The sequence below is a fragment of the Hakea prostrata genome, chromosome 9, assembly GCF_041222555.1.
Source record: "Hakea prostrata isolate BN-2017 chromosome 9, UWA_Hpros_2, whole genome shotgun sequence".
Taxonomy (NCBI): domain Eukaryota; kingdom Viridiplantae; phylum Streptophyta; class Magnoliopsida; order Proteales; family Proteaceae; genus Hakea; species Hakea prostrata.
This window is the reverse complement of record NC_142608.1, coordinates 13,146,495-13,170,110: the sequence shown is the minus strand read 5'-3', so window position 1 is coordinate 13,170,110 and position 23,616 is coordinate 13,146,495. Positions and strand designations below refer to the sequence as shown.

The following is a 23,616-nucleotide window of genomic DNA, read 5'->3' as shown; positions in this document are numbered from 1 at the left end:
ACAGCAGCAATAAATTTCAAAGGAGAGTCCCATATGATGTAAGCACGAGTTCCATTACAACATTTGGGGTTCCCACGAACCATCCAAGTAGATTCTAAATGTATCCGAATATGAATATACATCAACACTGTGGCGAGTCTACTTGGGTCACATGTGGGTCTATCAAAGAAGAGAGCTCACTCAGAAAGAATGAGATACGACTAAGAACATTGCTTACTGATGGATCTTGATGGTCAAAGATAATAGCATTACGCTCCTTCCACATCTTCCATAGAATTTGACGCCATAGAAGATCAAATTGTGGGTTGTTATTGACTGGTCTATATAATTGATTAGAAACGTACTGAGTCTTGGATATTAGACTCCTTGAACTGATTCATATCGACATGGACAGGGACAAACGCCATACAGTAGCAGTGTGTTCACACGGGAGGGAGAGTGTGGACAGCAGGTTCCTCCCCCCATTTTGCATATTGGGCAATAACTAGCAGTGAGTGGACTGCGACAAGGAAGATTATTTGCCACTGGTATAATATCAAGACTGCATTTCCATAGAAAAGTTTTCACTTTTGTTTGGATTTGCAATGACCAGATGAACATCCAAAATGGTTTTGAGGATGAGCTTTGGGAAATTTGAAAATTGTGGATCCATAGAAATAGCTGAGAAGTATGCCAAGCGGACCGTGATAATACATGATTTGCAGAGAGACCAGACCCACCTATCACTTTTTGTTAGCAGAGAGAAAGGGAATCTTAGCAGAGAGAAAGGGAATCAACTAAATTGCTTCACATTCCTCTTTGGAGAACAATGATGTGAGTACATCAAGGCACCAACAGTTAAATCTCCAATCAATAAGATTGAAGGCCTTGAGGGGAGTTAGAAGAGTGAGCTACTAATCTTGTGGACAGGGAGTGAAGTTACACATGGATCCAAAAAAATTGAGGTATCATAGCCATTGCCTATGCCCTTGAATACCTCTCACAATAAGATCCCTTCCAAGAGCCTTTGCCAACCCCATGAATTGCCCTATTTGGGAGAGGCTTTAAGAAAAGAACAAGATGGGAAATATTTTTCCTTCATGACTAACACCCCAAAGATGGTAGGGCTAAGTGTGTAATAACCCCCATAATCCTAACCCGAGATTCTGTATCGCAGGTTCGAGTACCCGAAGCTCTAGCCAAAAGAAGCTGTGGGCTATCTAGATTGAGGCCCATGTTTTGGTCCCAAAGCTTATGGATCTGAATAATGTTGGTGAAGAACCTGCCTTATTGGGAATTTAAAGAAGATTCCCACCAAAACCCGAATGGGCTGGACATGTGGGTTTCCAGTGCGAGAAAGGTCTTGTTGGAAGATACTCGTGAACAAGGTAAGACCCCTCCACATGTTGGTTAAGGTTAAATAGTGTCATGGATCAACCAGGTAAGCAAAGCACCCAAGTACTAAAAAGTACTAGGGGGCAATTGCTTAAGGCGGTTGATTGACCTAACCAACCACCTAAAGTGACCGGCTGGTCAAGCTTTAGGAAGAAAACCTTGATTTGCCCCTGACACCCTATTTAAAGCCATCCACGACCTATTTAGGCATTATTTTATTCATGGAAGCTGCCGGGGACTAAGTAAAGGTAGAGCACGTGGGGTTGGTGGAGAAGAAACCTCTATTCGTGGAGAAATATCAAATTTTAATTTGACTTTTAGATCCAATTGGGGTCAGTTGATCACTCTCTTATTTTATTCAAATATTATATTGTTAGAGAGTTGTCTTCTTCCTCTAAAATTTTGTAGTGATGAATTTGATTTGCCTAAACATTTTCCATTGATGATCTCGATTGGATCATGAGATGGATTCTTAAATCCAGATAAAAGGCTGATCTTGTTGAGGAAGATGATGTGGGTTTAGATTATTTTTCTTCTGTGATCTATAGTCTAGTGACCTCTCTGGAGTTCTAAGAACGAAGTTTGGACTTGAATCAATCCAAAATCTGATCGAGGATGGGTGATCAAAAGTCTGAATTTCGGACCCAACCAATAGCCTCAACCGATCGACTAGGTCACAGAGGCTGTTTTGATGCTGAGTTTGCTCATTTTGACTCTAATGTAACCTTATAATCTTAACCTAGGGGTATTCTAGAACTTGTTAGTGTTTACTTGGTGAGATCTAGCACGATTACCAATATTTTTTTCACTAAAACATGTAAGGTTACTGGTGGTGCAACCTAGAGGGGGGGGGTGATTAGGTTGCAACTAGTGGATTGTCCCAATTTTTCGGTTTGTGCGGAAATACAAAGTAAATTGAAAATCCAAGTGAAATTAAACAATACAATCAACCACAAGACAAGTATTTTATAGTGGTTCGACTTTGCAAGTCTACGCCACCCTCCTGGCCTAAGAGAGTATCCACTAGTGATTCTCTTTCAATACAATGGGTAGAGATCAAACCCACAATCTGTACGGGACAAGAGCACCCACAATCGTATCTAGGGCAAGAGCACCCCTCAACTCACGGGCAAGAGCACCCAACCAACGTCACGGGCAAGAGTACCCAAAACCAACTAACTACGAGACGAGAATTGAAAACAGACAAGAGAAGGATTACCAACAAGAGGTGGACACTACCCGTGTGTGTGTGATGCAATAAGAGTTGTATGCCAAGATATGAAATGCATGCACCACCAAAGCCCAACACCCAAGCGACCCACAAGCACAACACCGGAGCCAAGGTTGGGGAGAAGGAAAGCAAACACAAGGCCCAATAGAGCTAGGAACGGGGAGGGGACAAGGGATGAACAAAGAGGTGAAGGGATAAGAGCACCAGGCCAAAACCCAACCCCAACGGATAGAAAACGGACACAGCGCAGCCGACGGAGCCGCGACCACCCCAAAAGATCCGCAAACAGGAGAGGATACCAAACACCGAAGCAAACGGGCCGACGGACGCCGCGGGAGACGGAACCGCGACGGACGCGCCGGAGCGACGGAACGACGGCGGAAAGGCGGCAGAAACGAGACAAGAGACGGACAGCGCCACGGGCCGCAACCACCAAGGGGCGGACATGGCGGGGACGGCAACCAAGACACCCCAACAGCCAGGTCACAGAAAGAAACAAAAGATGCAACAGAAGGAGGAGAGGCCAACCCAACAACCAAGGATGACGAAAGGCCAGTCACTGGCAGGATCGACAGACAGACCAGCATCGGCAGATCGGCGACAATGGCTACTGGAGTGGTCACTTCTCACTAAAAACACAAACAAATAGCAAGAATCACATTATCATCAAAACCAAAGAGGCGATGGGAAACGATATGACATTCCCAACAACCCCCAGATGATAAACACAGAATGATTGGAAAATATGAATGATAATTAAACAATAAAACATTCATAGATGTTATTTATGTTTTCCATGGTGAATTAATTCATGTTGTTATTATCAAAACATGGTGAATTCAAGTTTCATGTTTGTTATCATCAAAACCAATGGAGGCCGATGTGGCAAAATGCTGACATGGCATTTTCCAACGTTACAATTGCATGTATATCTTCATTGATGCTATAGGGAATTGTTTGCTTGCCATAATTGTCATTAGTTTTGTATCTTGTTGTATTTATTGTTATACATGTTTATATGATGGTGATGTGTCATAAGTGAAGATAAGAAGTGCCTTTTAATACTTTGCAAGGTGTGGAATGGTGTGTTTGGTGTGACTATGGTTGGGGAATGCCTAGCTGGGTGCTCCTAGCTTGGGATATCAGGGGTTGTGGTATGAGACATTGTCCTCTGATGCTCCTAGCACCTTTATGGTTGCTATTCTATATGACTAGGAGGTTTAGATTGCATGGTTAAGAACTCACACCCGTTGCTACCCTTTCGGAGGGGTTTTAAAGCCAAGTTACCCGTGGTGGTAGTGACGTGACTATGTATCATCCAACAATGGTATCCAGTTCTTGAGGAGACTCAATGGTCCATTGTTTATCATATAGTGGTAGGATTGCATATGTTAGGGTTGAACTCATGGGCGCCCAATAGGTGGCCTGGGTGTTGTGAGGGGACATGAGAGCATTTGCCCCAACAATATGTGGATGACCACAACGACGTTAAGGAATCAAATAGAGGTAAGTAGTCCGTGAGGGTTTACATTCCTAGGTGGAGAAAGATACTAGACTAACAATGCACTAGGTATTAAGGAAGGTATGTGGACCACATGTAGTGTGTTAAGATATGACCTTGCACTGGGTTTAAAATCTCCAACATGTGCTAGTGCTCAGACCAATGGTTGTGGTGAGAGAGTGTGGACTAATACCCCAACTATGGTTGATGATGAGGACTGTATCCTTTTCCCGAGATCCCAACAAAGGTAGCATGTTCATGAGGGATCAGAGTGACGAGACATACCCAGAAGAGGGTTGATGTTACATTCTTAAAGCATGTCAGCCTGAATAGAGACTCGCATAGTTAGATTACTAGATGCATTTCATAACTCTACATTTCATTATTTCATTTGCTATTCACTATGTGATTCAGGTGTATTTATGGAATTGTCAGCCTTATTGAGTTTGTTAAAACTCATCCTATGGAATATCTTGTTTTCTTTATATGACTTTATAGAAACATGAGAAGTTTCCCATGCGTGGGAGAAAACCTTTGAAGAAATATTGGAGGTGACAATGGGATCTAGTCTTGCACAACACGAAGATTCTAGCGGGTGCATGAAATGCTAGTCTTATGGCACCTATTGACGGGAAGAGAGCTCAAGTCGTCCGTCATTTGGATCGGTCTATGAAGGAAGGACTTATGAATCTGTGGATTGAGAAATATGAGATAGAATACCCTAAAAAGATGCTGGAAGATAACAAAACATGATGAGACATTTCTTTGAATAATTTTGCTTCAGTTGTCATAAACCTTATCACATATCTTGTTACCTACCTTAGGATGCGCTCTTTTGAGACATTTTTTAATATCTTTTAATTTGGTTTGGATTTATGGATTCATTTATTTCCTTAATTAATTATTGAGTTGTTCTTGCTCAAGAATTATGGCATTTTGTGTATTATTATTACTAATGATGTAACTATGGATCTTGTGGTGTGGATCACTCCCATAGGTTGTTGGGCAGGTTTGATACCAACGGTTGGGGTGTGACAAAGTGGACACCCCTACTTGAGACTCCTCGATGGAGAGGCTATGCCTATAATCAAGTCATTGACTTTGATGTGATACTAAATTGTCAAAACACATTGGAGCACCCAATTGACCCATTTATTTGCAAAACCAAACCTTATAAGTACATTATGCAACTAAGTCCATTCAATCTTGTCAGATGCTTTGCTCAAGTCTAACTTCAAGGCCATTATGCCTTTCTTCCCCCCTGAACTTATGAAGGTGATGGAGTAACTCCTGTGCCAAATAGATGTTATAGTGACACTATGGCCCGATACAAAAGCACTTTGTGGTGAGGCCATCAGGGAATATATAATGGGCTTTAACCAATTTTCTATGCATTTGGAGAAAAGTTTGTAAATCGCAGTGCAAAAGTAAATGGGTGGCAAATGCCCCAATTTCGATGGTTTTTTTTTCCTTGAGTATTACGGTTAAGACGGTCCGGTTCACACTCCTGAGCAAAAACCCATTTGCGAAGAAGTGGGAGATTGTAGTGATGATATCTGTACCATCTATGTCCCAGTGCTGCTGGTAGAATCGTGTAGGCAACCTATCAATCCTTGGGGTTTTGTATCCACCCATTTGGAAAAGGGTTTTTTTATTATTTTATTTAATTTCGGTCTCTGAAAAAGGGCAAGATTATCATTAACTTCTTCCAAGACTAAGTTGGGAATGACAGAAACAAACTAATCACAATCAAGCGGATTAGAAGTGGATAATAAGTTAGAATAATAGAACTTGATATGCACATTGAAATCCTTTTCATCCTCTTCCTATTGATCCTTTAACCTAGTGATTTGGTTGAAGTGCATGTGGCGCCAATGCTTGTATGAAAGAACTTGGTGTTTTTGTCTCTATGCTTAAGCACGTATCCCTAGACTGTTGTGTTCAATATGTCTCTTTCTACTTTAATAAGGTCTCCAATGTTGCTTAGAGCCCCTGTTCCTCAAAAGATTTCGTTGAGGATTGTGGCTGGAGCTATATCTTGAAAATCTCATTAAGCTCTCTATCGATGAAACGAAAAAAAATCTATGGAGCAAAGGAGGAATTGAATAATTCTATTTCGTTAGTTACTAGCAGGGATAGTGTAGCAGCTAAGTTTGTTCTAATTGATAGCAGTGTATCCTCTTTACATTTTCAGTGGACTTGTCAGATGCTTTGATATTATTTTAAGTGAGCCATGGAGCAAGGAACCCAATTAGATACGTCATGTTGCAGTAGCCAATGATGAACGAAAGAAAACGTTGGGAAGAAGAGACAATTGCCAAATTTTCTCCTTCTTTTATTTATTAATTAGGACGTATGTCCCACCAAAAAAAATAGGATGTATGGTGGCGGCAACTGTGTCATCACCCACTTCTTAAAGGAAGTTGGCGCAATGCCTTTCACCAATGTCGTCATCATTCAATTCCATAATTTAATTACCATAAAGAAATTGGATAATTTGTTTGTTTACAAGCAAACTTGTCCTATTGCGATCCGGATCCATGTATTCAATTTCAAGTTAGATTTATATTGATATTTTTTTGGTGAGGGCTTCAAATGACCTAATGGATCGAATTATTTATCAATCTAATATATATATTCTTTTTTTTTTTTTTTTTGTTGCCAACCATGGTTTTCAAGGCTTTGCCTTGACTAATTCGAGTGTTCAACCCGGCCGCACACCTGGCTGTGGTGGGTGATTCTCCTAGCGGGAATTTTTTACATCCATAAGGTTTTGATACCGAAACCTTGCTTAAGCGGACAAGCTGCTTACCACTTGAACCAACCCCGTTGGTAATACATATATTCTTCTATATTCTAGATTTTCATCTTAAGGTTTTGGATGAGAGTTTTGTAATCCTATTCTAGAGATTTGGGTAGAGATACCTATTGTATTTATTATTATTATTATTATTATTATTATTATTATTATTATTATTATTATTATTATTAATGGGTGATTTTTATACATAGGGATGAGAATATTACATATACCATCTACAAGGGTCGAAACCACATCCCTTTTACCAAGAGGTATGGGTCTTGTCTGTTGAACCCACGACCCCTTCATCTCCAGATTAACACATTGAATTGTATTCAATGTATAAAACATGCCAAATCCTTGGGTTCCTTCAATTTATTTAGGTACAAGTTGCCAATTTAACTCTTTGAAAATAAGTTGGTCACGCCCACGCCGGTATACCGTAGAATCGTGAAAATGAAAGAACGTGTTTCGAAGGGTACATGGAACAAAACAGCCATGACCATGAAATGCATGATGCCATGATGCTGTCAGCCGAGTCTGATTTTTTGACATCCCTTGACCATTAGACTGGTAGGTTTAGGATTGTCCCCGAGTCTGATTTTTTGACATCCCTTGACCATTAGACTGGTAGGTTTAGGATTGTCCAAGCCACACGCACGCATGGACAAAGCTCAAGCACCTTCTGGGCTTCTTGAGCTCAAGCACCTTCTTCATACATTTTCATGAACTTGGGACAAGTAGCCGCTAGTATTGACTATCAAGTAGTTACAACTTATGAAGGGAACCCCATATATGAGGCCACGACTCTGTCCACCCAGTCTGACTGGATCAATTAAGGGTTGCCCTAGCCATATGCAAGCACCTTCTTGGCTTCTTCACTTGAAGACCAGCTGATTTTGTCCATCCAACTGCAACTATATAAATTCCAAATCCAATTGAGGGGAAGCTAAAGGAGTTAGAATCTCTCTGATCACAAACTTGAAATTGATTATAAGCTTGTGTTTTTCGTTCATCTGAAAGTCGAAACAAAGAAAAGATGGTTAGCATGAAGAACAGCAACATTTCCAAAAAATGGAAGCAGCTTAGCGGGCAGGATAAGTGGAAGAACATGCTCGACACTCTTGACATTGATCTCCGACGATACATCATCCACTATGGCAAAATGGTTCAAGCAACATACGACGCCTTCAACTCTGAGAAGGTCTCCAAGTATGCCGGAAGCAGCCGGTATGGGAGATCAGATTTCTTCTCAAAGGTGGGTTTGGATATAGGCAATCCATACAAGTATGAGGTGACCAAGTTTCTCTATGCCACCTCCTCAGTGGATTTGCCAGAAGGCTTGATCGTGAAGTCATTGTCGAGGGAGGCGTGGAGTAAGGAATCCAATTGGATTGGTTACGTTGCAGTGGCAACAGATGAAGGGAAGGAAACGCTGGGAAGAAGGGATATTGTGATTGCATGGAGAGGTACGGAGCAGGCTCTGGAATGGGCCAACGACATGAACTTCATATTGGTGTCTGCTGATGATTCCATATTTGGCCCAGATGCTGATCATGTTGATGTTCACAGAGGCTGGCTCTCCATGTATACTTCTACCGATCCACGTTCCCCTTACAACAAGTCCAGTGCAAGAACTCAGGTATTGAGTGAGGTAAGAAGACTGGTGGAAAAATTCAAGAACGAAGAGATCAGCATAACTGTAACAGGACACAGCTTGGGAGCATCTCTTGCAACGATAAACGCAGCAGACATAGCTGCCAATGCAGTGAACAAGCCCAAGGACCAGCCGGACAAGTCATGCCTGGTGACGGCCTTCGTCTTTGCCAGCCCACGCGTTGGAGATGGCGACTTTCGGAAGTTCTGCGCCGGATTAGATGACCTGCGAGTATTGCGCATCACTAATGAACCTGACATCGTCCCTACATACCCACGCTTTGGCTACTCTGATGTTGGACAGGAACTAAAGATCGACACCAGAGAGTCTGACTACTTGAAGCGTCCGGGTAATATATCAAGTTGGCATAACTTGGAGGCCTACCTGCATGGTGTTGCTGGTACTCAAGGCCCCAAAGGAGGTTTCAAGCTAGAAGTTGAACATGATATTGCACGTGTGAACAAGTCCAAAGATGCCTTGAAGGATGAATATCGTGTCCCTGTTTCATGGTGGGTTGAGAAGTATAAAGGAATGGTTCAAGATGCTAGTGGTTCCTGGAAGTTAATGGTGGAAGATATTGATTTGGGCTTATGATGAGTGCCATTTCTATACATTCAACATTAACTCAATTCCTAGATCTGTTTAAGCTGCATGCCGTGATTTATTTTTCATCTTACATACCATTTTTTTTTTTCTTTTCTGGTTTTTTTTTTTTTTTTTTAAATATGTATGGTAGATACATTCAAAGTTTATATATGTATTTCTTCTTTTTAAACTATGCATGTATACATACAATATACATGAGAGTAAGGAACATAATTTCTCAGAAACACCATACAAATGTATCAGTACATTGTTTAAGTGTTCCCGTAGGAATGCATGTAGATGCATCCAACATTGGTGTAATATTTAAATTTAATTGGGACAACGTGATTATTTTATATTTTACATATTCACGCTTATTTACATAGAATGATCTTGCCTACCATTTTTCTTTTAGAATTCTCAAAAACTTCAAAGATTTTACCAATACAAAAACATCAAACTTGACCAAAACAATAAAAAAATTCATGAAAAAGGATTAATTGAATAAAAATAGTTAAAAAAAATTTCATCATGAAGGATTAAGTGGATGACTTGCTAGTACCCCTTTGCGTCTAATTGGCTTCAATCTCCTTAACCTTAATACAAGTCGTATAACCTAGTTAGTGCGATTGTGGGATCAATGTGGATCCTTAGAAATAGTAAGACCAAAGGCATGGACACTCATATTAGTAAAATTAAATAAGATGTAGCATAGCTTGAGTTCATGCTTCTTATACTTGTCATAAATGGAGAATTGGCCTGTCATTCCGATAGTTAAATGGATTAGCAGTCTTTCTCATTCTCCATTGATGTTCTAATACTTCTCATATGGTGGGCTTGTTCGGCTTTCTGATCATTTGGTCAAATTTAGCTAATATGACACTATTCAATTATTAAGACTTCTTCCCTTCTGTTAGGTAGCATGCATTCATATACTCAAATTTAATTTTTCTGCCCCATATTTTATGGGTACTCACTCTTCAATGATAATACATTAAAACAACATTCTTGCATATATGAGACATTTTCTAGTAGAAGTTCTTCAAATAAATAAGGGATCATCAATATTGAGTGCATGTATCATGTTGGTTGTAAAACAAAATGAATTCATGCCACTGCTGAGAGATAAAAAATATTGTTGAGAAGATAGTATGGAGCAAGTTAACAATATAAATTTCTGAGTTTTTATATATGTGTTGGGGAAAGACCGATCATCCCTTGAATTCTTTACATTTTCCCTTATCCGACAAGTATGCATCTAATTATTTATTATTTTATCCCACGTTTGTATATGAAAATACCTACTGATGTACTTTCAGATAAGTGAATATTGACCTTCTATCATACTATGTTAAAGATAAAATTTTACACGTGGCATGAGTTATGTCAGAGAGCTAAGAACAAGTTTTTCAGGGTGAAGGTTTCTAATTCAACTCATTATTGTTTTATTGGTCAAACCCTTAGCAACAATAGGGCCTGAAGGATTAGTGATAAAATTAATATTGATTATTTAGGATGGTGTTTCTATCCACATGGCATATATAGAAAGGTATTTCCTGTAGTCAAATAAAAGGACTTGTGCTGCTGCTTCTATATTTGATGTTAGTATAAGAAGAAATTATTGAGATTATCATCTATATCTATTTTTGTCCAAGATTGCTTTTAACCACAAGCAATGGGTTCACTTCCCAATTTCAGTATGTATTTCTTTCCAAGTTGAAGCTTTTGAGGTTTTCTGTTTTCTGATGATTTTTATTATATGTTCGTTGTCACTAGAAACACTAGATACAAATTAAGTACGAGAAACAATTTTTTTTTCTTTTTCTCCTTTTTGGAAAAAGAACATTAAGAATCATGATTCAGATTGCATAAGTTATATAAATTTCATAACTTATTTAGTAATGATATTTCTCTTTATTTAATTGTTAAAATTAAAGAGAAATAGATGCAAAGTACAGTGAAATTGATGATCAAATATAGAATTTTGTACTTAGTCATGTAATTACGGGCTTTTTTTTTATCTCAATTTTCATTCTTATTTTTAGACTTTTCATTTTCTTTAATGAGTAAGGCATCAATTTTAAATACTAGTTTTTTTAAAGAGAATTAAATACCCTCCATAATCCATAATAGACAAAAAAATTTAGGTAAAAAACTCATTCTATTCATTTTCCACGAGCCACTTGAAATCCAAATGCAAATTGAAGGTATAATGTAAAATTTTCCTTTGTTGTATCCCAAACCCAACTTCTGCACTTGGTTGATGTCTCTCCTTTGCAACTAAAGCACCCCATAAAGCCTAAGAGTTAAGTCCAGTGGACCAAGAAACTTGAGAAAGTTCCTTGAGGGTCGACCAGTCAATGCCAAATTGTTGGAGGATGATGATGTGCTTGCTCAATATGACCTTCTCTTGGGTAAGCTTTTATTTCCTGTGTGCATCTGTCCTTGATCTACCTTGATTAAATATTGAACAAATGTCGTTCCTTTTTCTTGCAGTGGGTAAAGAAGTGTCTCAAAAGGAAATGACGAAAGCCTCTCTAGGAGATAAGGAGAGGAGAAAAAAAAAGAAGAGGCGAAGGCTCGGCTTAAGAGAGAGTCTGAGGAGGCAAAGAAGAAGAGGGAGGAGGCCAAAGAGGCTGAAAAGAGAAGGAAGGCTGAGGAGGCCCAAAGGAAGAAGAAAGCTGGGGAATTATATGAGTTATACGTTATGCTACTTCCAACTTTAGAAATTTGCAAGTGTTTTGATCTAGGCCCAAAAAGCTAGCAATTGATAAGCTTCCTATCCACTGATTAATCCAAAAATTAACCACATTTCCAATCTCTATAGTCCACTGCTCCTTTTGTTGAACAAAACTCTACACCTTCTTCAAACCTTTTAATACGAAAGAGTGTTGTATTGAAGGTTTTAGCAGTCCTATTGCACCTATCAATCTTCCCCTTAGGAACATAGCAAATTCTGATTCTTTATGCTTGATTTTCCAAGCAAGTCTATAGAAGCAAGCAAAGTTCATCTCATGAAGTCGTCGAATTCCTCCCCTTCCTTCTTTGGTTTGCAAACCATGTCCCACTTTACTGTCACCTTCTCGATTGACTCAATGTTACTAGTCCAGATAAAATTTCGCATCCATATTTCAGCTTGTTTATAATAGAACACGACCACAAATATATTGCAAAATTATGAATAGGGGTACTAGAAATTACTAACCTCCAACTCCACCTTGCCAGCTTGTGACAAAAGCTTCCCTTCCCAACCTTGCATCCGGTTTTTGATTTTATCCAAAATTGGCAGTATTCTTGACTGAGTTACTCTTCCCTTGAATATGTCCACGCCAAGGTGTTTGGTAGGAAACGGAGTGACTAGCATGTGCATAATCTTTGCAATTTTGTGCTTTCTCTGTGGAGTCTATTTGCCAAGGAAAGTTTTGTTTTTTTTTTCCACACTAATTTGTTGTCTAGAGTACACTAATTTAACAAGTTTCTGACATACTTTACAGATGCATTAGTAGAAATAAATATGTTATTAGCATATAACAGGTGAGAGGGAGCTTCAACCCCCCATGGACCAAGCAAGGTTTTTAATTTCCCCTCCTGTACTTGGGCACTCAAACCTCGACGAAGTGCCTCTTCTGCAAGTTGGAATAGCAAGGCAGAAATAGGATCCCCTTGTCTTAGCCCTCTTTCCACACCAAAGAATCCAATAGAATCCCCATTTAATAAGATAGAAACCCTAGATGATACAAGCATTTCATAAATCCACCCAACCCACTTGGCAAAAAAACCAAAGATTTTAGTACAACAAATAAAATAAAAAATCCAAGATAAAGAATCGTAGGCTTTTTTATTGTTATTATTATTATTAATTTTTTATATATATCTAATTTAAACCCAACCCTTCCTCTGATAGTGACATGTAGCATGTTAACTAACTTAGAAGCAACATAAATATTTTCGAAAATAATCTTACCTCTTTGAAAAGTTCATTTTTCTTCTGAAATCAACCTTGGTAAGAGAAGACTAAGATGGAAAGCTAACACCTTAGAGAGCACTTTGCAGAAGAAGTTTCCCATTCAAATCAGGCGAAACTTTTCTAGACATGCCGCATTTCCCACCTTTGGGATCAATGTAATAAAATTGTTGTTCACTCCCTTGGTAGTTTCCCTTTCCGAAAAAAGGATTTAACGGTTGCCCAAAAGTCTTTACAAAGGATGTCCCAACATCCTCTAAAGAAGGTTCCTGGAAATCCGTCAGGCCCTGGAGCACTATCTGGATCAAGTTATCAAATTGTCTTCTGAATTTCTTCCTCTGACAGAGTGGCTTCTAGAAACTCAAGATTCTTTTCAAACAGAATACGAGAAATGTGCTTAAGCAATTCGTGTTGAGAAGTGCATGCTGCTGCCTTATGGAATTGATCATAAAATCCAAGGGAGTATTGCATTTTTATAGCATTTAGAAGCCTTGTTTTCATCACACTCTTGATAGAAGAGCTCATCAGACATGCCCTGCTGGTCTCTCAAAATTTGTATTTGTTTGAGGTCCATTTCAGCTTGCTTAATTGCAGAAAATATGTTAGGAAACTCCAATTTTGCCCAAGCCCTCAAAGCACTTTTCACCTTTTTTAACTTCTGTTCTAGAACAAAAATGGGTTCCCCCTCCATAGGTTTCTACCATACATTCCCCACAACACCCCTAAAATTTGGGATTATTAAACTGAAAAGCAATGTTTGAAGTCTCTCACCTGACTCAGAAATCAACAAGAGAGGATTGTGGACAAATGCCTGTATAGAAAGCACCATTTGATGAGAATCCCCAAAGTTGTGCAACCATTCTTCATTACATAGACTTCTATCAAGCATTGTCTAAACATTACCTCTACAACCATGATTAGACCAAGTGAATTTTCTCCCCACTGAAGGTAACTCCAACAAGTCACACAAATTGACCATTGCTTGAAAGTTAGTTGCAAAACCAAGATTGTACCTCCCTGGACCCTTCTTTTGAAAAGAGTGGAGAGTGGAATTAAAATCTCCCACCACAACCTGTGGTAAAGTACTCAATGGAAGTGCCGCCAAATCCAACCAAAGTTGCTGACGGTCAGCCTTGAAACAACTTCTATGTACTACCGAAAGCTCTCACTGATCACCATTCCAATAGACCTCTACAAATATTTGTTGGTCAAAGGAATAAAGCACCCAAGGTCTAGGTAGATCACGTCTCCAAAAAAGCCAGAAATTCGGCTCTTTATTAATTTTGTTATTAAAAATAAAGTCACTACTAAACCCTAATTGATTGAGCATCCAGATCGGCATCCTATCACCTATACCTCAGGCACAACGAGACAAAAGAAATCTACTTGATGCAATGTTAGCTTAAGAGCCCTTCAACCAGTTGAGTTTCTAATACCCCTTATGTTCAAAAAAACCTATTTCATAAGGAAAGAATTTAAGGATGATGACTATCACCCCTTTTGGACTGACCTACCGTAGAATTTTATTCCTTTACAAGCAATAGCGAATCAACCTGATGAATCTCCTCCGAAGTATTCCTTGAATGCAAAGAACCAGCTACCTTATTTTTCCCTCCGTTGTTCAGCCGACCTGATTTATGGCGACCAAATGTAGTCCAACTTGTTCAACCTATTCGACAACACCTTCTAAGTTCGAAAATGTGAGATCTACATCCAAAGAACCAGCGGCCTCCTCCCCCCATGGCCTTTTCACACTATTGGATTGGAATCAAAGCATCTGTAACTTCCTAAGGAAAAGAGCTCAATCCCACACTAGAAGAGGTTTCCTGCACATCAGAGTTATATATTGAGCCTACCTTTTTCTGAACACCATCCTCCCTCTCTCTTTGACTCAATCTAATACACACTAGAACATTCCTAAACCAGAATCAAATACAATTCTTAAACAAACATACTTTCTAATAACAATTTGACCAAAAAGGAAATTAAATCCCTAAAGCCCTAGATCTTTGCTAAAGTCCATAGTTTCCGAGAGAGAGAGAGAGAGAGAGAGAGAGAGAGAGAGAGAGAGAGAGAGAGAGAGAGAGAGAGAGAGAGAGAGAGAGAGAGAGAGAGAGAGAGAGAGAGAGAGAGAGAGAGAGAGAGAGAGAGAGAGAGAGAGAGAGAGAGAGAGAGAGAGAGAGAGAGAGAGAGAGAGAGAGAGAGAGAGAGAGAGAGAGAGAGAGAGAGAGAGAGAGAGAGAGAGAGAGAGAGAGAGAGAGAGAGAGAGAGAGAGAGTTTGATAAGGGATGTATGTGGTTTGGTTGTTCTTTGCAACCTACATCCACGAGAATGTGATTTGCTTCCTTGAGATTGATTGTAGTACATATTACATATTTATAGTTACAAGAGCTATGTTCAACATTAATCTCGGACTCTTACTCTAGAGCTTTAATTACACAAGTTATCTATTTGTGTTTGGTGTGAACTATGTCTCCTATGTGTTTGAATATAACTCTGAGTCTGATCCACTTGTGGATAAGATGTAATTTGATTGAGTCTCTTAAATAGTTAAATTTGAGTCTAATTCTTGAAGCCTTACATGCATGGAGGAGGTAGTTGAGTTTGAGCGGAGTTCCTGAGGCCTTGCACGCATGGAGGTAGTTGAGTTTGAGTGGAGTTCTTGAAGCCTTGAACACATGGAGTAGTGGCGGCTAGGGTTGCTTGTGGTGTTTCTATTTTGCCCTGAGATTGCGAAAAGATAATCATATTATCCTTAACAATAGCCTATCCTTGATTATTACCTCTAGGAGCCTACTTTGAGCTTTGACCATTTATTTGATAATGCAACAACATATAAACCTTATTAATCTTTTTTGTTACTTTCCCTCTATTGAACCCAAATCGAAGGATGGTTAAGTTACTGATATGAAATGTCAACTAATGGAGAGAAGAAAGAGCAAGTACCACCATACTTGATGCACCTTGTACTTAAAGTGCTTCTAGAAGAAAAAAAAATTTGAATAGATGAGAAAAGAATAAAAGAGAAAAAGATTTTGCTTGAAAAGAATGAGTTACTTGGAAAGTAATATCATTGTGCTAAATACCTCATTTCCCCCAATGGATACTGCTTTGCCCTTTTTCTTTATGGCTTCCATGGTTTTTGAGAACCTGATGGAAATTGATTATGATATGTCACTGTGATTCAATTCATTCCTTTGATTTCATTTTACCCCATTTTTCCCTTCCCTTTTTTTTTTTTTTTTTTTTTTTTTTCCCACACCCCTACCTAAAGCCCCATTACAACATGTTAAAGACCCTTGGATTGTGTATTTGATTTAATACTAAGTGGTAGAGGCATGATTTCTTTGCAAGCATATGATAATTATCCTTCTATAATTGATTTGAGTGATTTCATTACCCTTAAAAGCTTGAGCATGTAGTGAATCCAAATGACAGGGTATTGAATCCCGATGCATCTTGAACCTGATGATTTATTGAAACTAGTTGTTTATCCATGTTGTTTGATGAGGTTTACTTGAGATTGTTGAATTTTAGTTGAAAATTAATTTATTTTTGAAATCACGGAAGAGAAGAACTTTTAGAATAATGCTTGAGGACAAACAATGGTTTAAGGCTGGGGGAATTTATAGGTTGTTTAATTGGCTTTATATTATATCAATTCCTTGTATTTTAATGAGATCAATTGCTTATTTATTGTATTTTTATTATTTTTGTGCTATATTGACATATTGGAGCATTGGAATATATAGTCTAGAAAAGAGTAGTTTAGAGCCACAACACCACATTTTTAGATCAAAGGAAGGCTAGACCGAATCAAAGAACCAGACCCAAAGCTGGAGGATTTGGTTATGTCCAAAGCTGAAGGATTTGATAATGTCTAAACCCGAAAGATTTCACTATGTCCAAATTTGGATGAAAATCCTCTCTTCAATAACCAAAGATTTGATTCCCTCTTGTGATTGGACATCTTAGGAAGAAGCTGAATTATAAAGTAACTAAATTGAAAACCATTACATTGGCAAGAAGAAGAATAGAAACAACCAAATAGGCAAAGAGGAAGAATGGAAACCATTACATTAGCAAGGAGGAGGGAAACAACTGAATTGGGAAGAATTGCATTAGTAAAAAGAACATTGGAAATGAAAAAAATTAGAAATGAGATAGAATTGACAAGGGGTAAGAAGGAGAATGGAAACATATGAATTGGGAAGAATTGCACTAGTACGGAGACTAAAGGAGGAAAAGAGGTAGAATTGGCCGGAAGCCACTATAAGAAGGAAGACATTTCCAGAGAGTGATCATTGCACACCACAACAAGAGGAGGCTATAGTTCTAAGGAAGAGAGGGAACAATGTTTTCGTCATTTTTTTATTTCTTTGTTCTTCTTTCCTATGTCTAGCTAATTTTGTAAATCAAAATTAATAGAAGTTTGATTTTCAACAATTGTGAGACTCCAAGTAATTAGTTTTCTTATTTAATTCTCGGGTTTTTATACATTTTGCATATTTATCATGTTATTGGAATTATACTAGACAACGGGCCTATTGTTTGATGGTTAATTTTAATAATTTGTCAATTATATTAGTTATCTATTGATTATTTTAATATAATTGACGAATAGCATCGTCAAAGGGTAATTAATGCCCTAGGAAGTTTGCTATGAGAATGTACATCCTAGGTAAATAAATAAGGCATTTTTCGGGTTTATTGGCTAGGGATTGGGTCTTAATATTTAATTCTATGAATTGGCATAACTCATAAGACATACTGAATGTTATGTTTATTGATTAGGGAAATAACTCAAAGGACAGATCCAATGATTATCAAGAAAGTAGGGAAAGATTGGTTATTAGAGCACTTATCCTCAATGACCATAACCAATCTACCCGAAAGTAGAGGTTTTATTTTTGAGTTAATGATCAATTGAGAATTAATACTGAAATTAATTATTGGTTGAAAGTTTTGGTATTTTGGTTTTTTTTGTTAATTATTTTATCTGGTTTTCGTTCATTGTTTAGTTTCTCAATTCAAAAACCCCTTAATGTTTATCAAGGAATAAATCTTCACCAATATTTGTGGATACGACCTTACTCCCTACCATCACATATTCAATTCAGAGAAGGATTATCATTGATGGATTCAACACCCATCTACCCTTCACCCACCTATATAGTATTTGAGAATAAAATCTGAGGGTAAAATTGTAATTTCATTTCTTATAATTTTAAATCTGGGTATTATGGTCATTTCATGTATGACATTGACAATCATGTGAAGGTGTTAGTTGCAGCTAGATCTAGATAGAGTTTTAGTGGCACTAGGGATCCAACCGAGTTTAAGCCCAAAAATATGGACTGTAAAATTTTCTATTGAGAAAGCGTAAGGATATTTTGGTCGTAAAAGTGATTATGTGTCATCAATTGGTTTTCTTGGATACCACATGGGAAGAAAATACAAGAAGTCATTTTTCTAGGTTAAAAATGGCTTAGATCAAACCTCAAGTGGTCCAAATGAAGCTTACACATGTTCTTATTAATTAAAGGAAAAGAAAATCAATCCAGCCATCCCAAATCTCAATATAGGAGGTTGCCGAAGCAAATCCACATATTACACCATATCTCATTAGAGATACATGAATAAAAAGGGCAAACTTGGTGCCACAGGCTTTCGCACAAGCAGAGTCCCCGTTGGGGGGGGGGGGGGGGGAGAGGATTTCCTAAGCAGTCTTACCTGCCCCAACAATTTTTGTTGGGAGGCCATTTTGAAGCCTTGACCTTGGGGCTACAACTGTGGTCTACCAACTGTTGCACCAAGGATTGTCCCTTAGAGGTACATGTAAATTTCCCTTAAATAAATGATTGATTTGGTTTTGACTATGTGGTTCTTATCCTTATCATATGAAGGGCGGCTCTAGCATTTCAATAATTGAATAGATTATTGGTCTTCTAACTTATTCAATCTGTGGGACTTCTCATCTGAATGGAGAACTGGTCTCGTGTTCCATTAATTGATCAAATAAGTAGTGGTCTTTTAACTAATTTTTCATTGTCAAATTTAGTTAGCATGTATAACCATCAAACTAAGACTTTTTCTTTATCAAGCGTCCATGCATCCAATTCAAAATTTCTCCCATGTTTTGTAAATGTTGAATTTTCAGGCAAACGTACCTTTCCTATCATATCCTTTTTAAGCCTACATTATCAAAACACAAATTTCTCTATAGTTGTCATTCAACTCTTTGAAGTAATCGGGGTCACGCCCACCAATAACCGTACAATCTTTATGGTGAAGAAAAAAATAATGAAAAACAAATTTCGTAGGGAATCTGGGAGAAGCAGCCATGACAAGTTTAACCAAGTCTGATTGGACTTAGAATGGTAGGTTTAAGGTTAAATTTATTTTTTAAAATTTTTTGACACCCATTGACCGTTAGAATGGTAGGTTTAAGGTTGTCGTCCTTGCCATATGCATGGAAAGTGCCCAAGTAGCTTCTTTGCTCTTGATTTAAAGACCAGCTGACTTGGTCCAAGAAACTCAACTATATATTTGTAACGGGTATGATAGGACAATACAAGGAACTCTCAATTCAATCAACAAGAAACCAAAGACAAATCTCTCTGATTCAAACTTGTATTTCGATAATTGAGTCTAAGTTAGAATCCCAGAAAAGATGGGTAGTGTTAGAGAAAGCAGCATTTCCAAGAGATGGAAGCAGCTAAGCGGGAAGGATAAATGGAGTAACATGCTTGATCCGCTCGATATCGATCTCCGGCGATATATCATCCATTATGGTAAAATGGGTCAGGCGACATACGATGCCTTCAACTCAAAGAAGGCGTCAAAGTATGCCGGAAGCAGCCGGTATGGGCGGTCAGACTTCTTCTCCAAGGTGGGTTTGGATATAGGCAACCCATTCAAGTATGAGGTGACCAAGTTCCTCTATGCCACTTCCTCAGTAGACTTGCCTAATGGTTTGCTCGTGAAGTCATTGTCGAGGGAGGCATGGAACAAGGAATCCAATTGGATTGGTTACGTTGCAGTGGCGACTGATGAAGGAAAGGAGGCTCTGGGAAGGAGAGATATTGTGATTGCATGGAGAGGCACCCAGCAGGCTATGGAATGGGCCAACGACATTAACTTCATATTGGTGTCTGCTGATGATTCCATATTTGGCCCAGATGCCGACCATGTTGATGTGCATCGAGGCTGGTACTCCATGTATACGTCCAATGATCCACGCTCTCGCTATAACAAGTCCAGTGCAAGAACTCAGGTATTGAGTGAGGTGAGAAGACTGGTGGAAAAATACAAGAACGAAGAGATCAGCGTAACTGTGACAGGCCACAGCTTGGGAGCATCCCTAGCAACAATAAACGCAGCAGACATAGCTGCTAATGCGGTGAACAAGCCCAAGGACCAACCAAACAAGTCATGCCCAGTGACGGCCTTTGTCTTCGCCAGCCCTCGCGTCGGAGATGGCGACTTCCGGAAGTTCTGTGCCGGATTAGATGACCTCCGAGTGTTGCGGATCACCAACGAACCTGACATCGTCCCTACATACCCACGCTTTGGCTACTCTAATGTTGGACAGGAACTGAAGATCGACACTAGAGAGTCTAACTACTTGAAGCATCCGGGCAATATTTCAAGTTGGCATAGCTTGGAAGCCTACTTGCATGGTGTTGCAGGTACCCAAGGGGCGAAAGGAGGATTTAAGCTAGAAGTTGATCATGATATTGCACGTGTGAACAAGTACATGGATGGGTTGAAGGATGAATATGATGTGCCCGTTTCATGGTGGGTTGAGAAGAATAATGGAATGGTTCAAGTTGCAGATGGTTCTTGGGTGTTACTGGAGGAAGATATTGATCTTGGGCTATGAATGGTATCTTATACAGTCTCAGTATTACTCGATCATCAAATTATTGCATCTGATGAAGCTAGATGCATCCATCTTCGATCTGATATAGCATATCAGGGTGGATCAAATAGATCAAACCTTGACCTTCTCACTGGAGGGGTTAGTCATTGACTCATTGACAACTGAGCTGACGTTTGATGATGATCTGATATAGCAGATAGTAATTTTTTAATGTACACTATTCAATTCATTCTTTATTTTATAGTACTTTATAGTGTTGATCCAGCATTCGTAGTTGTTTTTGTATCATAGTTGCACCATTTGGGTATGCCTGCCTGGAAGTTAACTATGTAATATTCTTTCAATTTATTCATTCTGCTTAAGTTAACTATGTAGTATTCTTTTATTTTATTCATTCTGCTTATCTATACGATTACATTGTAATTTATAAGAGCAATTGTCACCCAATTTAGTGGCCTAGATTCTATGGTTATGCAATGATAGATCCTTAAGAAGCAGCTTTAGGGATTCTTTGTTGGTCATGGATGAAGATCAACATCGTGTAATAAGGGAAACTACAAGGGCTTCGATGCGTGTAACAATACAAAGTACAAACGGATGTTTTTGTCAATATGTAATTCACGTTTAACCCTCAATACTTTTCATATATTGGACCATGAATATAACCAATCAAAATTATAATTCCCTTTTTCATTGCTGGTAAATATAATTCATTCACATCTTTGGCATGAACTACACAAGGTTTAATTGGGTACTATTATGATATGAAGCAGGAGGACAATGGACCAACTACTCTGGATACCCCAACTGGTTCTGAACCAACTGAGCACTATATCACCTCAGATGCCTTGCGTCACATGGAGAGGCCAAAAAGTCAGCATAGAAGGCCTACAATACTCACTGATTATGTGTGATGGTTGTAATGGGTATGTGAGTCAGGAAGTACTCAAGTTGTAAGACAATAGGGTTAGGGAAACTACTATTATGGGTATGTGAGTGGGACGATAAATACTGTAAGGATCTCAAAAAAAGTATATGAAAATACTTGTCTTCTTTCCCAAATTTTCTTCTCTTACATGGAGGAGGCCCCCTCAAAGCGGTCATTGATCCCTAACTTTACCATTGGTGCTTTCACTGAGAAACCTTCCACCAATGGTAGAAAGAACTCGACTATGATTGTTGGATGAGGCAGTGAGCCAATTGCAAGACACCACCACACAATAGAAGTACTCACAATTTCTTGCATAGCTAAAGCGCAAATCACCTATCCCTTCTAGTGGAAGAGTCACTGGCAGTGATAGTTCTGATGGGAAGTGGGAACCGGCTATGGTGTTAAGGCATGATATGGGGCCTTATAGTAGGATTACTTATGATGACAATTGATGTATTTGTCCTCCCTTTGTTTGGTGCAGATTTGGTCCTAAGTGTGCAAAGGTTGGCTCAGCTGGTGCAATCCAATTCGACTACAAATGATTATCTCTAACCTATATAGATCAGAACCACGCAATTACTGTGACCCCACCACAGTGCCAGCACAATTGCATTATCAGGATGTACATCACCTGGCAGCCACAAATGCTTTTGTAGCCCTCTATCAATTAGAACTTTAACACAGACTGACTCAATGAGCTAATTCTGAAGATGCCGCACTCACTTAACTCCTCAACAAGTTCAACTCAATGTTCTCATAATCCACTAGTCTTCTTCCTCACTCATAACAGAACCACCACATCCATCTGATGCCGACAAGGGAGCCTGTACACGTCCGATTGTATCGCTATGCCTATTGTCAGATGGCAGAAATATAGCGATAGGTTCATGAGATATTGGCAACCAAAATCATTAGACACAAAACTAGCCTTTTCTCTTTCTAGCTTTGTTGGTGAAAAAGGAGAATGGAACCTGGAGGTTTTGTGTTTACACAACGCACTGAATGCAATCCCTATTCTAGACTAGTTTTCAATCCTGACGGTAGATGAGCTATTAGGTGAGTTGAATGGCGCCACCATCTTCTCCTAGCTCGATCTCTGTTCTGGTTGCCATCAGGTGTTAATTCACAAACCAAATGCTCACAAGACTACATTTTGAACTCATGCGGTCGCTATGTGTGATTGTCACATCCACTCAGCTGGTATACATTTACCAGAATACTCGGGGGTGTGATCCACAGTCCCACAGATCAGGTTTTTGACAATCACCAACCATTCCTTACAATAGTCCAATCATGAGAAAAATAAATCAATGTTATAATATAAAGAAAAATATCAAGTAACAAGGATCTCAAAACCAAATCGAGTGCGAAGAGTGATGACAAAACTAAAGTAAACAACTGGAAAGGAAAAGCAAATATATTCAAAACTCCTAAGTCTTCTAATGTTTCACCTTCTTCTCCAATCTTTTGTACACCTAACTTTGGATCAATATCCAACTCATAGTCCTATCAGCAAATGAGGCATCTCCTATCATTGTTGATTGGAGTAATAGTGCTCTATATTGGTATTGGGATCGTACCATAAGCCACTGTCAATTCCCATTGCTTACTCAACTAAATAATAAACGGGAAATATCTCCGAACCATAGGTCGGGATCTCTTCTTCACCTGCATTGCCATTTAAAACA

General features: G+C 38.8%; 2 pseudogenes; both read left to right on the top strand.

The window, feature by feature from the left end:
* The first annotated feature begins 7,844 nt into the window (after window positions 1-7,844).
* On the top strand, window positions 7,845-9,258 carry LOC149004723 (phospholipase A1-IIgamma pseudogene; annotated as a pseudogene).
* Window positions 9,259-19,701: 10,443 nt separating this feature from the next.
* Window positions 19,702-21,422, top strand: LOC149004722 (phospholipase A1-IIgamma pseudogene; annotated as a pseudogene).
* The last annotated feature ends 2,194 nt before the right edge of the window (window positions 21,423-23,616 follow it).